Source organism: Schistocerca piceifrons, chromosome 8 (genome assembly GCF_021461385.2).
Source record: "Schistocerca piceifrons isolate TAMUIC-IGC-003096 chromosome 8, iqSchPice1.1, whole genome shotgun sequence".
NCBI lineage: Eukaryota > Metazoa > Arthropoda > Insecta > Orthoptera > Acrididae > Schistocerca > Schistocerca piceifrons.
The window spans coordinates 327,035,332-327,060,782 of NC_060145.1; positions in this window are offsets into that span (position 1 = coordinate 327,035,332).

Genomic DNA, 25,451 nt, shown 5'->3' on the forward strand with positions numbered 1-25,451 from the left:
ATGTGGAAAACACTGATAAGGAGAGGGGACAGGATGATAGGACATATGCTAAGACATGAGGGAATGACTTCCATGGTACTAGAGGGAGCTGTAGAGGGCAAAAACTGTAGAGGAAGACAGAGATTGGAATACGTCAAGCAAATAATTGAGGACGTAGGTTGCAAGTGCTACTCTGAGATGAAGAGGTTAGCACAGGAAAGGAATTCGTGGCGGGCCGCATCAAACCAGTCAGTAGACTGATGACCAAAAGAAGATAAATTCTCCTTCGTTCAGTTACACAGAAAACTGTTTCAACTGACTGTGGAATAACGTGTGTGACTTCACAAATTTTACTATTTGTACCACCAGATTCCTCAAGTGATCCATGCCTGAAAATTCAGGACTAAATGCTTCTTAATCCTGTCTATTGAACGTTGTAATTTTTTGCTCTGGTACTGTCGGCTAAATCCTTATATTCTTTGCGCATGGTACTGTAACGCAGTTTCAAAGGTTAATTTTCATTAACCGTCGATTATGTGACTGCATAATGCGAGGGTTGGAACTTTAATAGTGGTAACCATTTATTTAATGCTCGTACAATATAGATACGTGTTTCAAAGTTTTACTGACCTTCAAAGTAGTCACCAGCATTGTGTAAAACCTGTTGCCAGCGATGTGGAATTTGTAGTATACTCTTAGCAGTGCCAGTTGTGTTGGCAGTTCGAGCGGCGCGGTGTATTGCCCAATGAATTTGTAGCAGTCCTGAAGCGTGTTTCCTTCAGTTTAGAAATCTAGTTAAAATCACGAGGGCTTAAGTCAGGGGAGTGCAGTAGGTGGTATAGCACTTAGCAGCCCCATCAGTCAAACAGATCGGTAACAGCTTGCACTGTACGTACTTGAGCATTGTCCTGCAAAATGATGGTCAGGTCCTGCAGAAAGTGTCGTTTATTCTGTCTCTATGCTGTTCATTTTTGGAACACAACCTACGACCAGCTTAGAGTCAGAAGTGACGACTCTTTCTGCAGGACCTAACCATCATTTTGCAGGACAATGCTCAAGCACGTACAGTGCAAACTGTTACTCGTTTGTTTGACTGATGGGGCTGCTAAGTGATATACCACCTACTGCACTCCCCTGACTTAAGCCCTCGTGAGTTCAACTCGATTTCTAAACTGAAGGAAACACTTCACGATATTCGCTTCAGAAGTGCTACAAATTCGTCGGGCAATAGACCGCGCCGATCGAACTGTCAACACAACTGGCACTGCTAAGAGTATCCTACAACTTCCACATCGCTGGCAACGGGTTTTCCACAATGCTGGTGACTACTTTGAAGATCAGTAAAACTTTGAAACACGTATCTATTTTGTACGAGCTGTAAACAAATAGTTGCCACTAGTAAAGTTCCAATTCTCGTATATATTGAGAATGCTGATCCCCCTCTTCTTTCATTAACTTTCATTTTTAATGGTTTATGATAATAAACCACTACACTATCTCTTTTTGTGTACGTAGCCACAGTACCTGTGAACGTCGTTCATACCTAAATGGAATAGTCAATGATAAACAGTGAGCCGGTCGCGGTGGCCGTGCGGTTCTAGGCGCTTCAGTCCGGAACCGCAGGACTGCTACGGTCGCAGGTTCGAATCCTGCCTCGGGCATGGATGTGTGTGATGTCCTTAGGTTAGTTAGATTTAAGTAGTTCTAAGTTCTAGGGGACTGATGACCTAAGATGTTAAGTCCCATAGTGCTCAGAGCCATTTGAACCATTTTGATAAACAGTGTTGACACGACGATTCTGCCAAACTGAAGAGAGCTGAGCCGACCGCAAAGTGCTGTATGCAGTAATTAGACCGAACAAAAGTCTAGATAGGCCGAGTCTTGACCCGCATGCTGCCCGCACACGCGAACACTCATGAGGCTTGGCACACCGTGACCAAAGCTAATGTAAAGGGTACTAAATGATTAAACCTTCCATCAATTTGGAACTGATGTCCATCGTCAACATCACTATTAGTTGTAAGCTCCAAAGGGCTCGAACAGATATTTTATGTATTGTGACAGTGTAGCAAACAGCTTATGAATGCCATCTTGAGGAATTCATTGCCACGCCCGAAACACACGCTCCGTCAGTCCATGGGTAAGAGATGTAACCACCCAAGGTCTTGAACAGATATTTTACATGTTGTGGGAGGGTAGCAAATAGCCTCTGAATGCCATGTTGAGGAATTTATTGCCATACCTGAAGCACACGCTGTGTCAGTTCATGAATATTGCTGGCTGGATGTTGGTTTGTCAGGTTACTTCTGATCACAGCATCCCATAAAATCTATGGGTAACAAATGACACGAACAGGCATAGCAAACGAGAATCAGTTATTTCCTCGAAGTGTTTCTGGAACGAACTGTGGTGTGAGATTCTGAATTATCCTACTGGGCAGCAACTTTTGTCACCCTTTTAGCACAGAATTTACCATTCACCACAAACTGACGAGAAAGTGGAGTCGCTGCTTGCTGTGACCTTTCGCCAGGACGTCTACGTACATGTTGGCGCCATTCTGTCCTCAACAGACAGGAACAAGACCCATTGCTGAATAACACAGAATGCTACTCCGTGCCCCTGTTGACTCTGTCTCTACACTATGGAAGTTCCTGTTGATAGTCGTATGTTGTCGCTGCTAAACGGCACATGCCAACGCGAAATCTCAACGTGGCTCCCAGCAATCGCATCCCGTTGATTCGAGGTGACACTCCGTCTTCAACCTTTTCTCATCCGTTTATTCGTCGAAGCCAGTGGAACATTCCTTTAATTTCGTGCTGACTTTCACGAATGACCTGTGTCGACTTGTTTTGCCACACTGTTGTCCCGTTTCCAACGACTAATCACTGTTCTGAAATCATTGGGCTTTAGTCAACTGTTAGTACGAACAGTCGCTATGATGGCTCCATGTCTCTACTATTAATGATTCCACCTATCCTAAAAGTTCAAAATAAGGCGATAAGCTGCAGATACACATCATCTAGCTATGCTGTGGTGCAATCTAAACGTTAAAAGTTCCAGTAATAAGATCCACTAGCCATCATTCACTCACCCTATTAGGTACTGAACATGTGCTCGCATAAGAAGAATGTTGATCAGGACATCCCACCGGCGTGAAAGTACTGTAATAATTCGTTACTAAGGTTGTAACACTTTCCACAACCGTCGGTGTAGTAACGTTCGGTCGTAACAATGAAGAAATGCACTGATCAGCCAGAACTTTATGACCACCTACCTAATAGCTGGTATGTCCACCTTTGACACCGATAACAGCGGCGACGCATTATGGCATGGAAGCTATGAGGTCTTTGTAGATCGCTGGAACTGCAAACACAAGTCTCCTAATTCCCGTAAATTCTGGGGAGGGGGGCGATGCGCTCTGACCTCACATTCAGTCACATTCCAGATGTGTTCGATCGGGTTCGTATCTGGCGAGTTGGGGGGGTGGGGGGGGCAGCACATCAATTGGAACTCACTGCTTTGTTCTCGAACTACTCCGTCAAACTCCTAACGTTCTGACATGGCACATTATCCAGAGGAAAACCGCCACTGCCGTCGGAAACATGATAGTCATGAAGGGTTGTATATGGTCTACATCGAGGGTAAGATATTTCTTTGCGGCACGAGGTCCATTGGGATGCCCACGAGAACGTTCCGCAAAGGATAATGTAGCCGCCACCAGGTTGTCTCTGTCCTACAATACATGTGTGAAATAGCTCTTCCCCTACAGGTCCTCCATTCGGCATCACGAAGAAAGTACTGGGATTCGTCACATTTTGAAACGCTCTGCCACTGCGTCAACGTCTTGTGCCGACTGTCACGTGCCCATTTCAGTCATAGTTGCCGGTTTCGTAGTGGCAACATTGGGACATGCGTGGATCGTCTGCTGCCCAGGCCCATCGTAGGAGTGTTCGGTGCACTGTGTGTTGAGATACTCTTGTACTCTCTCCAGCATTAAAGTCTGATGTTAGATCTACCACAGTTCACAGCCTGTCCTGTTTCACTAGTTTGCCCAGCCTACGGCGTCCGACATCTGTAGAGAGGGATGACCGCCCAACCTCACGACGTCTGGACATGGTTTCACCTTGGTTTCGCCACGTGTTGAAGACACTCACCGCAGCGCTCCCCGAACACCCCAGTCGTGCAGTTTTCGAAATGCTCGAGCCGAACCTCCGCGCCGTCTTTATCTGCCCTCTGTCAAACTCATGTAGAACACGGGCCTTCCACATTCAACATACGGACTGCACACTCACTCATATTACATGCACCGTGCATGTGTCAGACTGGCAGTCATTTCTCTCCAGGTGCCGCTGTTATCGCCTGGACGGTTTTATATCGTTAATAGGTCGTTGTCATAACGTCTTGGTTCATCAGTGTACAACTGATTACTGGCCAGAACTAAAAGGAGGAGGATTAGACTTGGTGATAACGTCAATTTTCAAATTAACAGCGTGAAGACTATCGTAGTTGGACGGAAAATAACGGTACAGGTCGGTTTTAAGCAGCCATTCTGCCATTCCCCGATGTAACAGGTCAGTACCGCAGTCTCACTTATCTAATATGTTAACTGGAGGAACTGAGTACGGTCTTGATCGGGAGCCGACGTAGCGTATACGGAGTGCTATGCCTCAGTGGTTTGCACAATAGACCACCTCGGGAGAAAGGCGGATTTCCGTGGTTTCATTGAATTCCTAAAGGCAAACATCTGAATGGTTCGAAAAATATCAAGGTCGATTTCTTTACCATTTTCCTTCCAGTGTGACAGTTATCTCTTTTTTCGTGTAACGTGTTACTGCTTCTCCTGTTACACTCTAAGGTTTCTTAATTTAGTTTAGTTTCAAGCCATTTGTCGGCTCGAGTCATTTAGTTTCTGACGGTAATAACTATACAGTACTTTAAATTTTTCACATAATTCTATATCCATCTGCCAGAAAAAGAAACGTGAAGGGACGATTGAGACACAAAGATTTATTTATTCCCCTTGAATTTCTGCCCCCTTTTGTCTCTGTCGTTTAGATTCCCAATGACGTCACTTTGCCACCTACTTTACTCAATGAATGTGACACTTTTCTCATAACTTGTAACCTCCCAACCGATAAATTCCGTAACCTACCAATAATAAAATGTGACTAATCTCTCAATAAGAAAATGTGTCTCATATATAACCTTTCAATAATTAACAGACTGCGAATCTTAAATGGTAAATTTGGGCGTCAGCAGTGCTGCGTCATGGCCCTGAAAGATCATTCTGAATAAATTGAAAATTCTTACCTCAATAAGGTCGCCGGATAACGCATGTATATCTGCTCCTATAAGAAATTTTTCTGGCACAGCCCAGTGCAATGCTGGCCGTTAGATTTGTCATGTATAAAGAAACAACTGATTTTTCTTTACGATAATCGGGATGATCATGGATTGCAGAAATTAGTAAAGTCCTTAAATTTAGATGAATGACTGTCAAAAAGTTAATTCTATAAAAAAGATTATTATTATTAAAAGATTTTTTTAGAAACATTTACATGGGACGTGATATAACAATAGTACAAATTTAGTTGTAACAAATTAGTTGTGCGCGTGGTTGCTTTTAACTTATACTACATCACTCAGACACCGCCATCGCTCCCCATGACCGGCCCAGCCAACTCGATACACCAGACTGCTCGCTACTACTTACTCCAATTGACACTGCTCTTACTGCAACCGACACTGCTCTCTGGTCTGAGATTCTCTTATAGATTACCTATCGCAGGCAGCATGTGAGCAATCCATCGAAATTACATCTTCTCGAGTGCTCTAGCAATAAATTCCTTAGTCATGGACCTCTTACAAACTGAGTATAATTACCAGCACTTCACCCAATCAAGTGTACCATATATCGTTGCCGAATGCTATAGTAAGTCAAACATAAGAGACGTTTTGGTCGTTACCAATTCCTTTACAGATTTTACATTGCATTTCCTGTGAACAATGGAACGCTGGTGCCGTGCATCCTTCCTTGTGATCATTTCTTCCTGGTGTTATTCTCTGAAAATACATTCTCTTCGAAGATCTCTTACGAGTTAAGGTATCGAGTTCCTGATTTGAAAATTGAATGAACAAATGCTGTCATCCTTAAAGGGAATTAATTATTAGACACAGTAGCTGATCCGCTGCGCTCCGATCATTACATTAACTCTGTTGGTTTAGTGAATGCTTTCTGGTGATCATGTACTCATGTTGGTATTATGAGATTTCGTACTTGTAAATTAACTATAAATTCACTCGTTAATGAAGTGGTGTGGAAAGTTTCTGTCAAAGTAAAGCAACGGTCAGTTTCAGATACGAGTACACTGAGGATATGCGTCGCTGTGACAACACTTCCGGTCGCTCAAACAGGAGGCCCTTGTCTTGCAAGACTCCGAAGCAATGACTTTTCTACCTGCTCCGTGTTGTACGTTACACTGCATATGTTGTATCAACATTATACTTGTTACCTTGAATACAAAACACGAGGAAAAATACGTACTCTTAATTTAGGTCTGGAAAGTTCCACAGTTTTTGTTCGAACAAGTTCAAAAACATGCAAATTGAGATTTTCCCATCATTTCTTTAATTTACTGTCTGGAATGAGTTATTCTGTATAAATCTTCTATCAGCACACCGTAAAACTGCTGCCTTCCAAAATAACACTACATATGAGGTGTCAGTTCCTAAAAACTATTGACTCATTACTTTTGAACGCCATTGTTCGCTCTCAAATACATCAACGCACATGACAGATTCAGATAGCTTTCCTTAAGGAAATCAGGTAGCGTGGAGTGAAACAACAAACCGAAATGGTACTACAGTGCCTCATAACTACTTTCATTTCTGCAAAGTTCATCTACTTTTGACCATACATTAACATGTTACGAAATATTTCCTGTAAATATTTAACTTTTTAAACCGGACATCTAAGACTGAAAAGAAAACAGTAAAATGACGGTTTCACAACTAATTTCCCCTCTGTAGCAGAGTGTACACTGACTTTAAGCTTGTTGGGAGATAGAAACAGTATGTCGGGCTGCATTCGAACCCGTGTTCTTAACCATTCACTTGCATGTGCTCTACTGCGGGAGTCGAGCAGGTGGTGTTTAGGCAGCCAATGGTGGCTGTTATGCTCGTTACAGCGACTTTGTAGCCAATGGCAGCGCGTTTAGAGACAATTACACTTACTGGCATTTGTTACTTACAGAAAAGCTAAGTATCCTCCTGACAGTAGCCTCCAGGCGGCCCTTACAATAGTGTAGTGGCAAGTGAGACAGTTTTTGGCACTCAACGTTTGTTTCATCTATAGGTCAAAGTAAAAATATAGATTTGAACACTGACAAAGGAGCATACACCCAAGAGGTCACCGATTTTGATTATCTTCCGCATGATTGCAATGCTTTCGTAGATGCAGCTCTAGTAAGATGCCCTTCTCAAGTCTTTGCGAGAAAGTGAGGTTCAAAGTTTTACAGGCCGCTGAATACCACATGGAAGCAAGAACCACTGTGCGCTGGCGTTAGTGTAGCTGGTTGAGGTGGCAGCTTGCAAGTGTTCCGGTATCGCAGACGAGCCTCACCACTTATTCTTTCATAATCTTCAATCAGATAGTAGTAGACGATTTTTAACTTCTCCATATGTTCCTGATAATAAATCCATTCCAGAGTCACAATACACGTGTGTGTTCAGAGGCCAGTAACGAATGAGTGTCCTGTGCTTTCGTGAACTTCTGACTAACGACACCATTACTTCTGATTTCGAAATGAAGCGGTCTGCTACACAGAAAGTAAGAAGGCAGACAACCCTGGCCCGTTCCACTTATAGTGGACACATCTGCTTTCTGTAGGTGCCATAAAATCTATAAAAATTTAGTGTACAATTATTCGAAGCAGGTATAACCCGGCACTACTTCACTGTCATGCACATCAAGTGTCGATATATAAATGTTTATTACATCACAGTTTTTTATAATACCCAGCTAGGAATGTACCACTGTATTATTATTATTATTATTATTATTATATTCTGTAAAACTTGTTTGTTGTAGTAATATAAGTATTCAGTGGATCATTAGAAAAAAATATTATTTTCTGGAAAACCTGTTTGTTGTAATAATATGAGTATCCAGTGGATGATTAGAAAAAAACCATAAGACTCAGATTTAGTAAAGACACATTTGTTTGTCCGCAGCTCGTGGTCGTGCGGTAGCGCTCTCGCTTCCCGCGCCCGGGTTCCCGGGTTCGATTCCCGGCGAGGTCAGGGATTTTCTCTGCCTCGTGATGACTGGGTGTTGTGTGACGTTCTTAGGTTAGTTAGGTTTAAGTAGTTCTAAGTTGTAGGGGACTGATGACCATAGATGTTAAGTCCCATAGTGCTCAGAGCCATTTGAACCACATTTGTTTTCTGTCACCTTAGCTGGTTGTCATAACACTGCTGAATGTGTAGTGCTCTCTTACGACATTCGACAGACTCACAAAACTCTCATTCTCGATTTCTGGAACACACATGTGAAGAACATCACGCTAAAGCAGCATTAGTTCCGTCTAACTTTGTAGAGCAGATCGCGGCTACTTGTTACAGTTTTTTGATAATTTCTTGTACAACAAGGTTTTAGAACTAAATAATATGTCACACTTATTACAGATTCACCACATATTTTCTTCCTTATTCTCAGCTAGCAGCAATATCCCTAACTTGACATTACTTCTCGTCATGCAGGTTGGAACCATTTAGACCACCAGCGGGTGTTTGAGTGAGTAGGGTACACTGCCGCACGTATCAAAAATTCTGTAGATTTGTACTATTTAGCACTGTGTTCCCTCATATTTAATTTGTTATAAATACGAGGGTTATTCCAAAAGTAAGGTCCGATCGGTCGCGAAATGGAAACGACTATGAAAATCCGATAAAGCTTTGCACATATGTGTTGGGTAGTGTCTCTAGTATAACCCCAGTTAGCATCACGTCGCTCTTCTCATTTCTGAGCTCACAGTGAGTGCGTAAAGATGTCTAGAAAATAGTGTCTGCCGCCAAGTACGAGGGCCTGGTGAGAAATTTCGCCTGAAGCTATGCAGCCAATATTACATAACTGTCGTGCTGTTTCGTCTTCACGACAATTCTCAGCCGCATTCTGCAGGGGCAATGAAGATGCTCCTGCATCGTTTTCAAATGGAAATGTGAGATTACCCACAATACAGTCCGCATTTGTCTCCCCCTGAGTTTCATCTCTGGTCACATGAACCGCTGTCTTTGAAGACAACATTTTGACACAGACAACGAGGTGTAGGCCAGCGTGGAGAATTGGCGGAAAGCACTGGCGGCTGCCTTCTATGATGAGGCTATTGAAAAGTTGGTACAACGCTATGACAAAAGTCTAAGTCAGAACGGCGACTACGTAGAGAAGTAGCTGAAAGGTGTAGCTAATTGTTACAAGTAAAACATTTCTGATGTTCACTGTGGTTTCAATTTGGCAATCAATCGGACCTTACTTTTGGAATAACCCTCGTACTATATTACCGATAGTTTCGTTTTTACAAATTACTGGTAGTTTGAAATAACTTTTTTGCCACCTCACTATAATTTTCTTTTGACGCTGTGCATCTGTTTGCTTTTTGTAATTTCTCATTTTGCCTTAGTAAGAAACACACCTAATAAAAAAAATGCATGTGACGAGGGGCAGTTGTTACTCCATAACAACTAGAGCAATGAAACTGTAACAAATTGCCCCATGTATTGGCTTTTCGGTTATAGATAAATACCATTTTCATCTGTAAAGAAATTTTAAACGTTTCATGTCATCCCAATATAAGACTTCCACGTGATACAGACCTTGCCTTGATATGCAGAAACGCTACGTTGCTATTAAAAATAATCCTAGAAAAAACTGCAAACAGTTGGAGAAATAACGTTTCCTCTCACAGTCTCCCCAATACTAACAGCCCGCCCTTCATTGATCGGCAGGAGAACTGTACTATCAGCTCCTATCATCTTCAGAGTAAAAAGTGTGTTGCTACCATTGGTTAGCTCAAAATTCGTATGAAATAACTTGCTCCGTGTAGCAACAAGCCCTGGTCTCTCCAACTACAACTATGCAGAATATCAAGTCGTATGCTTCACTTGTGGAACGAAGTATTAATGAGGGCATGGACCACAACGTCATGACGACTTCAGGCATTTGTCAGGGATAGCCGAGTTGCTATGATACATCCTTTACAGATTATCAATATTTGCCCAACTGGCGGTGGTGAACAACATTGGGAAAACGTTCCTTTCTATTAAGCTGCACACTGACACAAGTAAACGATCAACCTCTTGAACTTAATTTTTACGTTGACATGTTGTATACTACCTTTTATTTAAAGAGATAAACATCTTAGAATTTCATTGCTTTCATGAAGCTAAATAATGGGGCCTTAAGCTATGAATTTTTGTTTTGGAGCACACAGCCTGTTTTTATACTAACTTTTCAGTCATCTGTGTTTCTTGTAAGTCATTTTCAGCCAGGTGTCGGTATACTTTTGATCACATAGTGTATTACACCGAGTGGAATAACGAAAGCGCTTTTGTCACTCCCCTGTCTTACTTCCCGCATGTTCGTGTTTACTACGTAGGTTTTGTACTACTCCAATTTCTTTTTCTCAGTGGAACAAGTCATTAGTGACACGTAGTACAGAATACTTTTATTCAATCACGAAATTGTCTTTATCCGCAATCAGTTGGTGTCGGACCTAGACAGAGTTGTCAGTTTTCGTAATAGTCCCGTTCCTTCGTTTCACCTCTACAGTTTCCTCTACACTGCAGGCCCCCTGCTTTCCGATGGCCCTCTGTGTTAAACGGGTGTCTAGACATTGCTATGGCAAGAGGCCGCAACTCAGCCGCTGCCGTCTGGCGAACGTACCGTGTCGCACTGCAGCGGCCGGCCACCGTATTGCAGAGTTGCCGTGTCTGCCTATGGCGGCGTACGTGAGGAAGACGCGTGGCGGTTCACTTCGGGATTATTTCCACATGATATCGAGTCTCTTGCGTTACCATCAACGTCAGTATACCAATGGTTAGTTTTTATCAGTATTTACAAGTGCGATGTTGTTGCTGGTCGGAGTGGCTGAGCGGTTCTAGGAGCTACAGTCTGGAACCGCGCGACCGCTACGGCCGCTGGTTCGAATCCTGCCTCGGGCATTGATGTGTGTGTCGTCCTTAGGTTAGTTAGGTTTAAGTAGTTCTAAGTTCTAGTGGACTGATGACCTCAGAAGTTAAGTCCCATAGTGCTCAGAACCATTTGGGATGTTATTCAGTGTTCTTTAACCTTCATGCGCTCGCGCTAGAAATAATCGCGCGAGCGCTCGCGCGGGCGGTTAGCCGACCGCCCGAGAGTTTTCATCAATGTCTTGAGGTTTTCCGTTTTTAAAGGTCATATTTCCATAAAATATCGACATAGGATATCTCACACAATATTGCAAACACATTTGTAATAAAATTATTTATTTAACAATAAAATATACAATGGAACACAAAAAGGAAGCCAAATACCCAAATGAAATATAAGGAAATTTTTTTAATTGTAATGTTTTGGGACTATATAATGTAATACTTAGGACTAGAATTATTCACTGTCTTAACTTGTCACAAGAAAAGCTAATTTTGCTTTCAAAAAAGACTTTTTGATTGAAAACGTCACAAACATTTCTGTCAGATAAAAAATGCTGATCAGCCTGTAACCTTTTCATTTTAGTTTTGAGACTGACAAGAATTATTGCACGTAACTGTCGTGGTTGAATGTCGTAGACAGACGTTTCTTCCACATTCACCGCATTCTCTCTTTGTTTTTATATTCTTTTTTGAGCCACACAAATAACATATTCCTCTCCTACAGCTGGATAAACTACGTCACTCTCTCTGTAATTTTCCAAAAATACTAACAAATCTTTTGGTAAATGCTTCAATTTAGCTCTTTCTCTCAGGTTTTCGCTCATTAGTTCAAAAGATAACGCATGTAAGAATTGTCTTCTCGTTTATTCATTCATTATTACCTGTGTTGAATTGAAAAATGCGTAACGAATTTATTCCTGCCAAGTCAAGTAAGCGGAAAAATATACATGCAGGCCACCTTTGTGTTCTTCTTGATGTTGAAATTCTGGAGCACATAAAGTCTACAGTATCAGCTCCACCTTTGGTTGAGTTATAGTCTGTGACTTGTACAGGTTTTTTGGTATCTTCATCAATGATGTCGGTTTCATGCATTGTGGAGAGCACTACTACAGATTTCCTTTTTTTTGTAATCATAGAAATCAAAGTTTTGTCATCTTGACAACCGAACATGTAGTCTCCTGCCACTGCATTTCCATTTACTGTCACAAATTCTGGGGAAATTCCTTTTTTATTTTTTCTTATTGTATATAAAAAAGTGAGGCCTTTGCTAAGGAGGTATTCAGACGTAAGGTTCCGTCGTTCCCTTTAAAAAATAAAAATAATTGTTACTTTTGCCAACAGAAATTTCTTAGAGTGACGAAGTGCTAAAGTAGAAAGAAAAACAGAATTTGTGAATGGCAAAATTTATAGAAAGTAATGCACATTCACTAGAGAATTGGAAGAGTCTATAAAATTGAGTAATTATATGGGAATTACAAAAAGAAATACTTACATTCTGAAGTAGACGAGTAGAACAAAGTCTCGTAGGCGCTCGCAAGGCGGTAAACTGACTTCCGAACGTGTTCGGACCTATTTAAACTTGTCCTGAGAGGCAGAGAGGTGCGACTTGGACGAACTTTGATCAGCATCTGTCGGAAAAAGGTGCAACTAGAGAATACATGTCCCTCCCGCCGCCTCGTTACCTTTGTGTAGTAAGTATGGCGCGAAATTGCAAAAAGGCGGTTACTTCACCGCCCGCGCGAGCGCGTGAAGGTTAATAACGTCTGACATATGACTACCGGATAATGGCCTCGCGGGCTGAAACCGATCTTGATATTTAAAATAAAATAAAAACTATAACTAATGCTGTCATTTTATTGCAAATCGTTACTAGAGCTGTGGTACTTGCATACCATGCTCCACATAGTGATCAAGACACAGAGACAAGACTGTTCAGAAAAGAAATTCCACTCAAAAGGCACATTCTTGAGCCCAGCCATACCTAGATCTTGATATATCAGCAAAAAAGTATTTATGTCTAATGATTATACCTCTAATGACAGTTGCCGCGCGGGATTAGCCGAGCGATCTGAGGCGCTGCAGTCATGGACTGTGCGGCTGGTCCCGACGGAGGTTCGAGTCCTCCCTCGGGCATGGGTGTGTGTGTTTGTCCTTAGGATAACTTAGGTTAAGTAGTGTGTAAGCTTAGGGACTGATAACCTTAGCAGTTAAGTCCTGTTGTGTCGGTATCTGGGCCGACACCGTGAAGTTGAGATGGCTGAAAAGGCAAGCTAGACTAACGCAGACGGGCGTGAAGTACTGGAACAGGATACGTAATTAATGTTAGGAAGAAGAGTACGGAGCAGGTTTAATACTTAACTTTACTCATTCCTTGTGGTACATCGATCTTGACGATACACAGAAGACTTTAAGTACAATCACTGTATGGCTAATGGCGCCTTGCTAGTTCGTAGCCATTAACTTAGCTGATGGCTATTCTGTCTCTCGGCTAATGAGAGAGAAAGGCTTCGTACATCTGGTCGGTAGTTAGGTTCTCGTACAACTGGGGCGAGTGCTCTCACGTATCACGAGACCTGCCTTGGTGGTGGCGCTAGGTCTGCGATTACACAGTGGCGACACGCGGGTCCGACATGTACTAAATGGACCGCGGCCGATTTAAGCTACCACCTAGCAAGTGTGGTGTCTGGCGGTGACACCACATTCCTCCCCCGCAAATCGGCGAACGGTCGTGTGATAAGGCTTCCGCCCGCCGTGGGGAGGACCACATGTTGACGTATGCGATGAGGTGGGGAGCCTAACAACAGGCGAGGCTGTGCCACCCGCACCCGGCCATTCGGTCCGAGGGGAGCTAGGAAACGCCTGAAAAACTAGTCCAGGGTGCACGTCAACATGCGGTGTATGCGCCCGTAAAGAGACAGGAGGGACCGAAGGATCAACCTCCATTGCGTCGGGGTAGCCGACGCGCGATGACGTCATGTAGTCCGGAGCGGGCGGGAGTTCCATGGCGGAGGACAGCTGGTCACGGGAAGCGATCGGCGGCGCGTGACCCTGGGAGGCGCTTGGCGGCTGCAACGAAGCGTCGAATGCGGGCGGCGCCGGCGGGAGAACAAGCGGCGGCGGCGGCGGCTGTTGCTGCTGCGGCGGCGGCGGCGCGTCGCCATGGGGCAAAATGGAAGGCATCGTCGGTAACACCTGGGGATGAGGCGAGCCAGTAGATGGGTCCCCAGGGCGCTGACCGGACGGCACCGTCGCTGAAAGCAGACGGGGAGCGGCAGAACCCGAGCGACGACAGAGGCGCAGCTGATTGAGATGCCGACGCACCTCACCAGAGGCCCCCAAAACCAAATACATCGCGCGGCCGAGGCAGCGAAGAATGCGCCCTGCGAGCCAACGCCGTGAACCTCGATAGTGGCGATAAAATACAACGTCGCCTGGAGCAAAAGCAGGAGTCTGCCGCTGCACAGGAACCTGATGCGGCGGATGCAGCAAAGACATCAAGGTGCGATGAGGACGACCGTGGAGCAACTCAGCCGGCGAGCGACCATCGCGGGGCTGAGAGCGATACGAAGACAAAAAGAGCAACAATGCGTCCTCCCGAGAATGCGACTCTTTCAATTTCAACATCTGTGACTTGAAAGTCCGGACCAATCGTTCAGCGGCACCGTTGGACTGAGGCGAAAACGGCGCGGATGTCAGATGTTGAATACCATTGGCCTGGCAGAATGACTGAAATTCTGCGGACATGAATTGTGGGCCATTGTCGGAAACAATAGTCTGCGGAAGACCTTCAATGCAAAAGATAGCAGACAACGCTTGGATGGTGGCGGAGGACGTCGTGGAAGACATCCGGACAACAAAAGGAAAATTACTGAAGGCGTCGACCAGAACCAACCATCGAGCATTCCAGAATGGACCAGCAAAATCAATGTGCAAGCGTTGCCAAGGGGAAGTGGCTTGTGGCCACGCAAAGACTTTCCGCGGCGGTGCGGATTGTTGTTCGGCACACGCCGGGCACGAAGAACACATATTCGTAATCGCAGCATCGATTCCGAACCAATTACAGTGCTGACGAGCAAGTTGTTTCGTTCGCACTATACCCCAATGTCCTTGGTGAAGAAGCCGTAAAACAGAGGACTGTAACGAACGTGGGACCACGACTCTGGACTGATCATTATCAGAACGCAACAACAAAACACCACGTCGAACAAAAAGTCTCTCCTTGTGAGCAAAAAATCGGCGAACCAACGGATCCTCGATCCGAGACTTTGACAAAGGCCATTGCGTAGCAACAAAACGTAAAACAGTAGCAAGGACAGGGTCAGCAGCTGTGGCTGTAGCGACAAGACGAAAATCAATCGGAAACGATTCGACCACTTCATCGGTTTCCGAATCAATGAACATGCAACCAAGTTCGGAAGAATCGAATGCTTTATCCTCAGCAACAGGCAAACGGGACAACGCATCGGCGTTTCCGTGCTTAGCAGTGGACCGATACACAAATAGTTTGTAAATATTGCTGAAACAAGGCAGGGGCGGATGCACACCCGAATGGCAGTCTTTTGAAGCGGTACAATCCAAGATGCGTGTTAACCACCAATACGCGCTGGGATTCGTCGTCCACCGGTATTTGCAAGTACGCATCGGCTAGGTCCAACTTTGAAAAATATTTTCCCGGGCACAGTTTAGCAAAAAGATCTTCCGGGCGGGGCAAAGGAAAAGTAGCAGTCACGAGCTGTGGATTCACTGTGGCCTTGAAGTCCACGCAAAGTCTCAATTTTCCGGAAGGTTTTGGCAAAATTACTAAGGGTGAGGCCCAGAGAGAAGCTTGCACACGTTCAATTACACCCTGTGATTCGAGATCGTGTAACGTTCTTGCGACCTCATCACGCAATGCGTGGGGAACATTGCGCGCCCTGAAAAATTTCGGTTGCGCGTTTACCTTCAGTTCTAAATGTGCTTCATAGTTTTTAGCGCAACCTAAGCCCGGTGCAAAAATGTCTGCAAATTCGTCACACAGCCGAGAAACACTGTCGGTAGGCACAGTCTGATTCACGGATAGGACCTGATTTACAATAGACATGTTAAACAACCGAAATAAATCGAGACCAAACAAGTTCACTGCAGAAGAAGAACGAAGAACGTAAAATGACACAAGTTTTGTTTGTCCCTTGTATGTTGCAAGAAGGCTGCACTGTCCTAACACAGGAATTTTCTGTCCGGAATATGTAGTTAGCTTAACATTTGCGGAACGCAACGGAGGTTTGCCCAGTTGTTTGTACGTGTCGTGATTGAGCAATGAAACTGCAGCTCCAGTATCGAGCTGGAATGGTATCACTTTGCCTTCAAAGTCTAAGTCCACAAAAAGTTTATTGTCCTGCTGACGACAAGAGCGACTGTTTTGTGCAATTGGAACAGACACTGGTACAGAATCACTTGCCAATTGACGTGATTTCCGGCGACGTCGACGCACAGTTTTTGTGGGACGATCACAGTCACTGTTAGAGAAAGTGTCACTGGACGAAGCGGAATTAACGACATGAATGTCCATAGGCGAAGGTCCACGAGCCTGAGTGTCCTTGGTTCGATTCCGGCGCGATGCAAAGGGCCTGGAATGATTGGGATTGTCTGATCTGAGCTTTTTCTGGCAAACACTTTGAACATGTCCTTTCTTATTGCAGAAAAAGCAAATAGCTTGGCGTGACGGGCAATGTTCACGCGAATGTCTAGTAGCACACCACGGGCACGATTTCACTACATTTGTGGGCTGGCGCGGCACACGTGGCTTAGCGCGCGGCGGCAGCTGTGCGGACGTGCGCGAGGCCCGGTTACTGGGCCGCGCAGCGCGTCCAGCGGGCCGGTTAATGTTACACACGGCTGGCGAAGTTTCAAAAGATTCCTGAGCACAGTCAAGTGTGTCCTGTCTATCCAATATGTCTATCACTTGTTGAAGGGAGGGATTAACTAGTTTCAAAATTTGCTCCCGTATGCGAACATCAGAAACGTTCTGTGCAATTGCATCACGCACCATTGTATCTGAATAAGAAAGACCACAGTCACATTCAAAGGCACAGTCCCTAGTAAGTCCTTGCAATGTTGCTACCCACTCCCTATTAGTTTGACCGGCCGTACGTTTTGTACGAAAGAACGTATACCGTTTTGCAACCACATTAACTGTTTCTTTGAAATAGGCATCTAATGCAGACAAAATTTCCTCGTAGGACAGAGTTGCTACGTCGCGTCGGGGAAACAATTTCACTATCACACGGTATGTGGACACACCGACACAAGAAAGCAAAAACGGCTGCCGCTCATTACCTTGAATTCTGTAGGCTGCTAGATGAAAGTTGAACTGGCGAGACCACTCGTGCCAGGTCTCATCGGCTGCCACGTATGGTCGAAAGGGAGGTGCAACAGCGTTTAGTGGCAGCGGTAGCGAAGAAGCGGCGGCGGCCGCATCGGTTTGAACGGTACGTTGACCCTGGACGAGCTGTCCAAGGGCATCCAATAACGCCTGCGTCTGCTGATTCTGCAAGCGATAAAATTCGGACAGTACATCTGGAGAATGTGGCGAAGCCATGACACAATTAAATGTAAGCAATCAGAAAGAACTCTTTTCCCTCGTCGCCAATGTTGTGTCGGTATCTGGGCCGACACCGTGAAGTTGAGATGGCTGAAAAGGCAAGCTAGACTAACGCAGACGGGCGTGAAGTACTGGAACAGGATACGTAATTAATGTTAGGAAGAAGAGTACGGAGCAGGTTTAATACTTAACTTTACTCATTCCTTGTGGTACATCGATCTTGACGATACACAGAAGACTTTAAGTACAATCACTGTATGGCTAATGGCGCCTTGCTAGTTCGTAGCCATTAACTTAGCTGATGGCTATTCTGTCTCTCGGCTAATGAGAGAGAAAGGCTTCGTACATCTGGTCGGTAGTTAGGTTCTCGTACAACTGGGGCGAGTGCTCTCTCGTATCACGAGACCTGCCTTGGTGGTGGCGCTAGGTCTGCGATTACACAGTGGCGACACGCGGGTCCGACATGTACTAAATGGACCGCGGCCGATTTAAGCTACCACCTAGCAAGTGTGGTGTCTGGCGGTGACACCACAAGTCCCATAAGATTTCACACACATTTGAACATTTTTCTAGTGGCAGTTAATAACGGAAGTAACAGAAAACGAATATATTATCATCATAACAGTCTTCAAGGATTAGACCTTGTCCGTTTCACCTCAGAATTGTTCACGCTAGCTGCTTAAGAGCCGTCCGACATTTATTTGTCCTGCTTCTCGTATAGTCTCTCAGCTTTAGTCCTTCTATTAGTAGACATACGTTGAGCACGGTTTTTCCAGTTCTGTCTATATTTTTCATTTATATTTGTAATTTAGTTCTTGTCTAATATCCGTGTTTATTTTATGCGCCAGTAATGAATATCCCGCTACAGAAAAGAGGATTTTTATCTTTGATTGATTTTTTTCCTTTGTGCAGAAAACAGTAATGTAGAAATTCTTGAAAGATGTCTCCAGCATTTGACTGTAAACTGCTATTTATTTATTTCACGCAGCCATGATTTAGGCTTTGTAACCATTCTCAAGTGCAAGTTACAAAGCGTCCGACTAGCCTACACGACATGTCATCGTCGAAATAACGTACAAGGCCAGATGTTATATAATTTCAACGATGACATGTGACGTAGGCAGTTGGACGCTTTGTGACATTTCAACTTGCACTTGAGAATGGCCACAAAGCCGAAATTATTATTATGTGGCCAGTGGCGGCTCGTGAGGATATACATCAAGTGTTCACAAATTTTTAGATTTCCATAAATTAGAGTGTGTGAAACAGCATCTGCTGTATAATAGTTATGCATAAGAACAAATTTATGCAACTGAATCCACTGAAAAAAATAATAACATAATTTAGATAAATTATAAGTACTAGAAAGGCGAATTATAAGAAAAATATTAGGACCACAAAATATAGCAGAAGGTTGGAAACTACGAAGTAATGGTGAAATATACCAAAATATATAAAACATTTCAAACTTAATGAGAATAAGAAGACTCATGTTTTCTGGACATTTATTTAAAATGCAAGACTGTAGGTTAACTAATAAGATTTTCTAATATTTGTGGAGGAAGAAGCTGGGTTAACGAAGTAAAAAGAATTTAGAAAGAAACAATACAAAAACAGAGGAAACAAACAACAGAGAAGCCTTTCGGGAAAATGTATTGAAAATGGTAGGATTCCAAGGCGAGGTAGCTAAATGTAGTGGTTCAAAACAGCCAGAAAGAAAGGAGAAACGTAGTAACCGATGAAAGTACACAGTAAGAAAAGAAAAAAAAACAAAGAGCGAAGAACTGAAATTGGAAAGTGATCCTCAGATGGCACTTTCGCAGTAAAAAATAAAATAAAATAAAATAAAAATAAATAAAATGCATAACTTCTCTGACAAAATAATGAATTGTTTTTATGGATTTTTTTGGTTTGTACATAATTAAGTACAGTTTAGATCAACAACGGAATAATGTGTAAATTTTGGCTATTCTCTGTTTCGCATTTTTGTTGAAGAGAGTTTTCGTGCTTTTTTTTATTTTTTCGGACAAATGTACAAGGTCATTAACATCTGTATTAGTCCACGAAATAATTTTTGGGCTGAAAAACAGACATTCTTAAGTTGTACCCAAACAACCTTTTCCACTTACTGTGCACTTGTGTCATGCTTATTTGATTTTGTCACTTTCTCAGTCAGTGGATCTGATATGCGAGGCCTTGGTTTCTTCGCGGCCAACTTTTCCTAATAAATTTCCTGTTGGAACATAATATAAATTCAATTGAATTCGCCCGCATCTCGTGGTCGTAAGGTAGCGTTCTCGCTTCCCACGCCCGGGTTCCCGGGTTCGATTCCCGGCGGGGTAAGGGATTTTCTCTGCCTCGTGATGGCTGGGTGTTGTGTGCTGTCCTTAGGTTAGTTAGGTTTAAGTAGTTCTAAGTTCTAGGGGACTAATGACCTCAGATGTTAAGTCCCATAGTGCTCAGAGCCATTTGAACCATTTCTTACTGACGCCAATCTCGTTTTACAATATAGTGAGTGAATTGGCTTGTGTAAAGACTATGCTACCGTCTAGAAGAATTATTCCTAGACAACGGGTAGAAAAGTCTGCTGAACTGTGCTACCACCTAATGGCACTGACGTAAACTTTTATTTGAATGGTAAGGGGTAGCTCTGCACACCATGAACCTTGAACGTTGTTTATCAAATCCATACGTATTTGATGATGTAGGTTGCAGTAAGTACTGGGAGATGAAGAAGCTTGCACAGGATAGAGTAGCAAGGAGAGCTGCATCAAACCAGTCTCAGGACTGAAGACAACAACAACAACAACGTATTTGATGCATAAGGCAATTACGTAAAGCCAGTAGCGCATGTGCTTGTGACCCTGATGCCGAGTTTCACTGAATCTATAGGAATAACCATGTAGCATAGCGCGGTAACTTTAAATACCGTATATTTTAGGTTTTCGCATCTATGTGACGTTTAACGGAGTTCAGAGACAAACAACCAATACATCAGCAAGGTGTCAAAAGTTAGGTGTTCCCATGCTCTTATGCTCTTACACATCAGCCGTCGCTATGTGTGATATAAATGAATTGTAACTTATAGTCGAATGGAGGAAATTTCTTTCAGTCACTTTTGATTAATCGATTCATCGTAACTGATCTGATGTTAGGGTCCAACATTCTCTACCATACAGCAACAACAGGCACCCTGTTATTAAAGTTTAATAAATTTATTAAAGTTTAATAGATGTTTCGTCCGAACATCATTCGACTTGAGAAATTCGAAAGTGTACCCTAGACATTTAAACTCTCTTAATTGTTCAGTTATTTGCCCATATATAAAAGTCCATAAAACGCCACCATATTTGATTTATCTGTTGGTATTAGCAGCAATGCGACTCAATTTATGTACTACAAATAGAACGTTCTCTTTAGATTCACAAATACTTCGTAAGGGGTATTTTTTTCGACACGAGTACACCACCCATTTAGCCGTTGCTTTCGCGGCCAGGTGACGAAACTGCAGGTAAAAAACAGCGCCTGTGATCACGGCCTATAACCGAGAGACCATATGCCTCTGAGGAAGTAAAAACCGGCGGTAAAAGCTTGCGCGACACGTCAATACGGGTCTGGTAATTAAAACTGCCACTCATACCCAAGACGTGCGAGGCGCTAAACTGTTGTGCGGACAATCGAGGCGTCGCGTCGGTGTCGTCGAGATCCCACGCGTCCGCTGCGGAGGCAACCGGCCCAAGGCCGGCCACGTGGGCCGCGCTCCGCCGTATTGCGCATGCGCCGAGTGCCGTCTTTTGTCTCCGGCGGCGGCGATGGCGCCGGGTCGGGCAGGGCCGCGACGCAACGCACCGCCTGTCACTTGTCGCAACACCCGATCCCATCGCTACCTCACCGGTCCCAGCGTCACCTTTGCTCATCTCTCGCGGCAAGCTGCCCAACACTTAGGGTTTTTTACGCAATCTCGATTAGTCACGTCCATTTCGCATTAAATGGCACCGTTGCAAGTGTACGTACCTCGATTTGTAACTGAAATACCACTAACACGACGACCGAGCCTGATGCAAACGCAGGGACAGGTAACTGTCCACGCTGTAAGTGCCAATAAATTTTTTCTATCTGGGTCAACTGGTGCCTACCAGTTTCCTCTGTTACACACAAAGAATGTTCTAAAAGTTGTCCGCTTTTTGTTTCATAAGCGTTTCAATATAATGAAACGAGATTTTCAGCAATTGATAACAGACAGAGAAACACTTATTCCTGGTTAATCCCTTTACGGTACCTCTTGTAACATTTCACATACTGAAGCAATTCATCTTGAGGTTGAAGCTCACACTTCTGTCTGGGTTTGTTTCCAAATAAAACCGTTTTTGAATAGGTTCTGCCTTGAGCAAACTCCAGCTTTTTTCTCTTTCTTGAATTTGGACATGTTCCGTCTAAGTTACAGCATCTTCAGTGGGGTTTTTATTAACCTTCTATCAAACAACGTGAAGAAATAAATTTACTTTTGCTGTCTGTATCTATCCAGTTTCAGGTTTTAAACTAAAATTTTCATAAGAAAAGCCTCGTTAAGACATTAAACATTGTCATCACCTCTCTTCTTCGATTCCGTACGTGAACTGGCGATTTTCTATCAGATTTCAAGACTAATTGCCCAATAGTGAAGTATCTTAGAGTCACACATCTAGAATCATTTAGAACCCGATGTGCAAGTATTGTAGATTTGGAAATACGCTTGCTTATACAGGATGAATAACCTGAAATTTGCACCGCAAATATTGCAGACATTTAAAGTGTTATTTATGTGCGGTTTTCATGGAATGGATTGGTAGGGGATCGTACTATTATCCAATAAACAGATTTTAGTAATACTTTGAAAGTGTATTTTTGTGCCAGCATACACTTTTCTAAATGGTACAATGCCTAATGACATTAAAAAACTATAATCAGGGTAAACAGAGTGTCAGTGGTGTTTGATGCAGGATGCTAGAGCGAGTCATTTACGAGATATTTTGACAATTTTCCATACCAACACTTGTTTGTGCCGTTCAACCTGCGTATTGGCTAGGTACAATATTGTAATGTTTGCTGAGAATGTACTTGCGTGTTGCTTGAGTGCATTGCGACTTGCTAGTCAGCTAGTGCGTGGCAGTCCAAGCAGTAGGTCGTGGATGGACGATGGAATTTATTAACGCAGAAAAAGCAGACATGCTCATGGTGTATGGAGAGTGTAGAAAAGTGTATTTCGTTCTTGTACGAGGTATGCGGTAAGATATCCCAATAGACGTCACGACGTCTTATTTTTTATATGTTTTTATTTTTCCTACTCGATTGTCAAAATATATTTTCCTTTTTCTTGCCTTGTCCATTGCATTGAGTAAGGATTGTCGTACTTTATTTTGTAGGTCTATTTTGTTAATAGCTTCTTTAGGAATTGGTCAAATCCAGTTATTCTGTTCCTGTTTTCCAAACATCAGTTCGTATGGGGTGTATTCTGTCGTAGTATGTGGCATATTGTTTACAATTTCCTGAAAATCGTGAAGATAATCGATCCATTTGGGTTGCTGGTTGTGGCAATATGTTCTCATGAACCGGTTTAATTCACGAAAAATTCGTTCCACGGGATTCGCCGAAGGGTGGTACACTGATGTTAGAATTTGTTTTATACCACAACTGGCTAATGTTTGCCTCCAACGAAATCCAGTGAACATTGACCAATTGTCAGAAAGAATAGCCTCTGGTTTGCCTACCTTGACTATATAATCCTTGACCAGCTTCTTGGCTATGGATGCAGCAGTAGATGATTTTAATGGATAAAGTTTGACATACTTAGTGAATATATCAAGAAAAGCTACAATATATTTGCGTCCTCCCCTTGATGATGGTAGAGGACCACAGACGTCGACCGAAATGATTGACAGCGGTTTAGTGGGTATAATAGGATGTAGGAAATCTTTCACACAAAAATTTCCTGGTTTGGCTAGCTGACAAATTTTAAATTTCCTTAACTGTCTGTGCACTTTCCTGCGAATGTTTGGGAAGTAGCAATATGCTTGAATCTTCCGAGCACATTTTAATACTCCAAAATGTCCCCAAGTGATGTGCGTGTGCAAAATTAAGTCATTCCCATTCTTCTCGGGAATACACACCTTCCAATTATCTGAATCAAGATGCCCTTTGAAAAATAAGACGTCGTCCTCAACTTTGTACAGTCTCTTCAGATCATCGTTTCCAGGCTTTGCTAAAGTTTCCTTTATTGAATGCCAACGAGGATCTTCATTCTGTAGTTTTTCTATGTTCTTACACATGTCAAGAAAATGTTTTCTATATATTCTATTATATATTCTATTATAAGAACATTAAATTCGGACGGATTGCCCGTAATGTTGATAGTTGACAAATCTCCATCTGGCATTCTAGACAGTGCATCAGCGATGAAATTATCCTGTCCGCTTAGGTATTTAATTTCAAATTGAAACTCTTGGAGTGAGAGCGTCCATCTAGCTAATCTTGGATGTAATAATTTACATGTTTGCAAAAAACGTAACGCTTTGTGGTCACAGTATACTGTTGTCTTCGCTCCATATAAGTAATAGTAAAATTTCTTAAATGACCAGACTACGGCCAGTGCTTCCCTTTCGGTAGTCGTATATGTTCTTTCACAAGCAGTTAAGAGTCGGCTAGCAAAAGCAATTGGACAGAAGGTTGATTTTCTATCTATCATCTTTACTTGGAAGAGGCATGAACCTATTCCAATTTCCGAAGCATCTGCCATTAAACCGAATTCTTGGCTCATATCTGGATGATATAATATTTGTGAATTGACTAAGGCATGTTTTATTGCTTCAAATGCATTCTGACATTGTTGCGTCCACACCCACGGAGTATTTTTGCGCAACAAGCTGTACAACGGTTCTGCATTAATAGAGTGGTCGTGAATGAAACGCCTGAAAAAAGAGACAATTCCGAGGAAGCCCTTTAACTGTCTTTTTGTTGTTGGAACTGCAAAGTTTTTGATTGCCTTTAGTTTCTCGGAGTCCGGTAAGATGCCTTTTCCATTTATAAGATGACCCAAAAATTTTATTTTATCTCGAGCAAAATGGGACTTTTGCAGATTTGCGGTTATGCCTGCTTCTTTGAAACGTTCTAACACTCTTCTCAATAAATCAACGTGCTCCTTCCATGTGGTCGTAGCTATGAGCATGTCGTCCACAAACAAAGTTAAATTGCTTCGAAGTGCAGGTCCCAATGCATAATCTAGAGCACTTATAAAAACTCCTGAGCTCACGTTTAGCCCGAAAGGTAAAACCTTAAATTGATAGCTTCTACCTGCATGTACAAATGCGGTGTACTTTTTTGATGGTTCGTCTAGAGCCACCTGCCAAAATGAACTTCTCAAATCAATATTTGTTAAGTATTTCATCCCCTTGAACTTTTGAATTAGCTCATCAATATTTTCCAGATGAGTTCGCACGGGCACGATAATCTTATTTATCTGCCGTGCGTCTAGCACGAGACGAACTTTTCCTCCCTTTTTCGAGACAACATGAAGCGGACTACAGTATGGACTCGTCGAAGGTTCGATCAGATCCCATTCAAGCACCTGGTGGATTTCCGCATCAACTGCCTTTCGTTGGTGCCACGGTACTGGATAAAAAATACGGCAGAAAACTTGGTGGTGTATCACATCGAAATGGCATGTGTATCC